A 4,721-nucleotide genomic window follows, 5' to 3' on the forward strand; every position below is an offset into this window, starting at 1 on the left:
GGAGGAGATCATCATGGGAAGTAAGGATAGTGTCAAAGACACTATTACCTCCAATTTTAAGGACAAGTTGTGGGATGATAATTGGCTAGTGGGTAAAAGGAAGCTAAGATACTATAATGATGCAGGAGCATTCAACTCAAGAAAAATAACTGTATTTTAGTAGACATAGGGGGTCTTGTGTTTTAAGGAAGTTGGTTTCCTAAGTGTTGAATTAATGTAATTATTTAGGTTTTTGAGTGATTTTAATGAGAATAGGGACCGAATTAAATATAGTGAGGCATATTTGTAAATTTTCTCGAATGTAGGAGAATATGAGAGATTTAGGATAGTTGAGAGATCGAGAGATTTGAGAATTGATTGTAAATCTTAGATTAGGAGTTAGTTCATGATTTTGTGTATTAGAGAGGATCCTTAGAGATAAGGAAGATATTTTAGGATTTTGTTGAGGAGATTATGGATCTAAACCAGGAATTGGTTGTAGAATCCTTTTGTATAAATGTAAGCCTAAAAGGCATAGTGAGGGGTTAGATAATTAAGCTGGTTAGAGTGTGATTGTAAGCCTACGGGAAGATTGTGAAACATAGGCCATTGACATTAGAATATTAGGCCTGAGAGAAAAAATGTGTAAATGTTTGTTTATACATACAGAGATTTAATTCAGAAACCGTGTAAGTGTGTGGTTTGAGTATTGAATGATAAATTATGTATGAATCAGAGTTTCTGCATAGTAGATGTATGCAGGTGGAGTTCAGGTGAAACAGAAAGAAGAAGAATGACATGGAGGATCGTAATGGATCTTGAATCCGATTGAAGGATCAAAGTGAAAGCTCTGGAGGGACAATGATTAAAGAAACACACAAAGTTAAGCTCAGGAGAGAGTCGCACAACAGAATAGCGGAAGAATGAGAACTTGAAGAAACCCGAAAACCGTAGAAAACACTGAAGGAATGGCGTAAAAACCCAAGTAAAGAGATGGATGAAGGAGTAAAGTATCGATGCACATGAGCCATTGGATATTTACGATCAAAAAATGAGATTAAGTTGCATAGAATGGAATAGTTGGAATCGCATTTCAACATAAATAAGGAGTGAATGAACCTGGCCTTAAGCGATTACGATTTGCGATGTGCGAGATCATTGCTGACTGTTGGATCAAGTGTTTTGATCAATGGTAGAGGATCATGGATAAACCCCGCATCGCAACATTTCAATTGTGAATGAATTAACCTTGGGCCACAAGAAAGTGCGATGTGCGACGTACGATGTCTGATGCGATCAACGATTAGATCGTACCACAATATTTCATAGTAGATGTACTGGGGCCCTTAACAATTTTGATTTGTGATTGCGATGTGCGATGTAGAGCGGACCCGAGAAGGTTATAGGCATAGTTATATTTGGTTTGAAGTCCGATTGCGTTATCGCATATCAGATGTGAAAGGAGGAAGGCTTGTTTGTGTGATCTGCGAGAATTGCGACAACCGATGATCTGATGAGTAAAATCAGTGGTGGGGAATAAATATATAAATTTTTTGGTATGGTGGATAGTATGATCGCATCTCGCAGATCGGGAGTATTGAATGCAGGTTATGAAGAGTCTTGAATCCTGCGATAGTGATAAAGGAAGCATCGGGTAATGTGCAAAGGATGAGAGATTGCGAATCGGTAAGTTTACATATGTTTTATGTGTATTTCTATTATAAAAGAATTATAATAGAAATAAAGCATCGATAGAAGGTTTTACGGGTTGAGTCCAAACATAACCATAGTTATAGAGTGGGGTTTAGTTATATGTGCGGGCATAAATATTTGTGAAAGTTTATGATGGTGAATAAGTCCTGATGAGAAAGGATTGATGCAAGGGAAAAACTGTGGTTAGTATCAAATCATTCCGCAGAGATTTTATTAAGGGGGCCTTGAACCTTAGTTCATGAAGATTTGACCCGGCAGGTCATTGAAATTCCCGGGGAAAATAGGTTTGTGCATAAGATATGCATACTGTGGGTATGCGCAGGTCTTTCCTGTGTCATTTTGGTATCAGAGCTTGAACAGGTAAATGTTTTTGAAGAACTCATAGCAAGAACGAACTAGTGAAAGAAAACTCAGCGAAGGATAATTGATGCTGACAGTTAGAGCTTTGCCAAGATAAAGATGAGAGATTGAAAGAAAGGATCAGATTCTAAATCTGATTGACAGTAGATGAATGTTGAAAATTTGTGTAGTGGAATCATGAAGATCTGCTGAAACAGATTTGCAGGAGTGGTAAGATTCTGAAGATAGGTGAAGGTATGAAAGTTTGTCTAATGATTAGCAGAAATTGAATGAGTGAGAATTTTGCAGTAGGATTACAACAGTTAAATTGTTAGAGGGACGTTTGCAAGTTCTTGAAGTAGAAGAGTTTGAAGACACAACTGAAGGCTGGATAAAAGAACAATCCATTCAAAGTGTTGGTGAATGGTGGGACAAGATTAGACAGAGATCTTGAAGGTGAGATGATATGTTTTTATTTTAATTTGATATGAATATTGGAGAGTTTGTGGTCTTTATGTCGATGCATAGGTACCAACATAAGAAGGTGAGAAGATTGTAGCAACCTAGAGCAAGGAGTGCTCAAGAGAAGATGAGAACAACTTACAACTGCGGTTAGGTAGAGGTTGTCGAGGAAACTCCATAGTTGCGATTGTGGGTAGAGTTGTCTTAGAGATAACAATTCCAACAAAAGAAGTGTTGGGTAGAATTGTTAGTCAGCAAGAGGTTCGAGGAAAGAACCAGAGAAATTCTAACAGACTGAGCTCAGAGGAGAGAAGCTTAGTGAGGCATATGTGGTAAGGAGGAGACTTGTTAGTGCAGAGGTATTGTTGTAAATCACAAAGGTAATTCCACAGAGGATGTGGGTAGAATTGCTAAGGGATAAAAGAAGCTAGTAAAAGTTTCTGAATGAAAGTAGAATGTGGTAGAACCTTGAGGAATTCCAACAAAGGTTGGATAAAGTGGACAATTGCATTCTTAAGAGGTGTAGATGAGTTGAAGCCTAGAAGAAGTTCTCAAAAGAGGTTCCAAAGATAGAGAACCAAGTGCTTGCCAAAAGACCAAGTACATAGGAAAGTTTGGTGAGGTAAGTGGCAGCAGGGAGGACTTGCTGTTGCAGAGGCTTGCACAACTCATAGTGAAGTGAAAGGAACTCATATAGAAGGAAAGGATGATGACTAGTGACAGTCATAATAGAGGTTTTGAAAGAGATCACAACAGAGGACAAAAGAAGGAAAATTCCAAAGCAAATGGCATGAGAATGAGTGACGAAGAATGTGGTAAAGAAATGGCTAAGATAGCAGTTCAACTTGAAGTATTAATGAAAATGTTGCAGAGAAATGAGATGGACCAGAAATATGGTTATGTCATGAGAAATAAAGTGAAGTGGCAGAGGCTACTGTAGAAATTCCTACCGTAGATTAATCTGATTATGCAATGTAATAAAGCAAAATACTTAATGTACTTCTACAATCAAACATGCAGAAGCTTAATCGATTTGAGCAAGATCAAACAGAACACATATAACAGAGAAGAAGAAACAATCACACATGAAGCACAGAAGAATACTCTGAGGAAAGCCTCAACTAAAAACCCCGCTCTCTGTATTATCATACAAGTGGAAATATCTCAGGATTACACAAAGCTTTAGCTCTCACAACTATCTAGCTCTTAGTATAATCCCTCACTACTGCTCATAGACAGAATAGACCACACATATGCCTTCTCCTTTGTCCTCCAAGCCTCCTATTTCCTTGGGCTGTTCCTCTGGGATGATTCACCTTCAACCGAGTGGAACACTTCTCTTACACACTGCTCTAACACACGGTCAAAACTGTGCAATCCTCAAGGAATGAATTCCCTCTGCATGCAAGAGATTTTCTCATAGGAAAATTTTGCAACTGACAGTACACTATCCTTGCCTTTAATCTCAACCGGGTCTTTGTATGAACTGACATGCATGAGTTATTTATGAGAGAATATTCAGTTATCTAGAGTACACTAGTTGCATGCATGCATGCATTAACTGACTGAACTCACAATCAGTTCCACAAACTATTTGGAACTAATCTAACTAGACTTCACTCAGTTAACTGAGCTAACTAATTACAACTCAAATACAACTCATCATTATCTCCTTAATTAAGGGATAACTTCCTCAATCAAAAGGATATCTGTTTCATGACTTTACAAAGACTTCATGTTTGAATTTCTCCAACTAATTAACTCAAGATGAATTAATTAATTGTTTTACAAATAGCTGGTGAGACTAAATTCGAATTTTAATTCTCATTTTTAATTCAAGAACAAATTAAAATTGGAATATCCTGAAATGTTATCTTTAGCAATGCTATTTTTAGAATTTCTTGTTGCTATTTTCAATAGCTACAAGAGAAGAGGATTTAGCAAGAAAATATGCAGTTAATAGAGAAACTAAGGGAACTTGAACATATTATAGATGTCAAATTGGAGACAAAGAAGCTCGAAAGAGTTAAGCTACAACAAAAGGGAGATGCTGGAGAAGGTGTTGAAGTTTTGGTATGTGAACCAGAACATGGACCATTACTTTTTGAAAGTGATGAAGAGACAGAGGAGTTGAATCATATGAATGATTCAGAGCAGCCAGAAGACTTGATGACTGAAGCATCAAATGAGACCATAAGGTCTTGTGGTTTTAAAACTGTGATTTTGTG

This window comes from Pinus tabuliformis, chromosome 8, assembly GCF_031772625.1.
Source record: "Pinus tabuliformis cultivar Carrire ecotype Pingquan chromosome 8, CPIR1, whole genome shotgun sequence".
Classification (NCBI taxonomy): Eukaryota; Viridiplantae; Streptophyta; class Pinopsida; order Pinales; family Pinaceae; genus Pinus; species Pinus tabuliformis.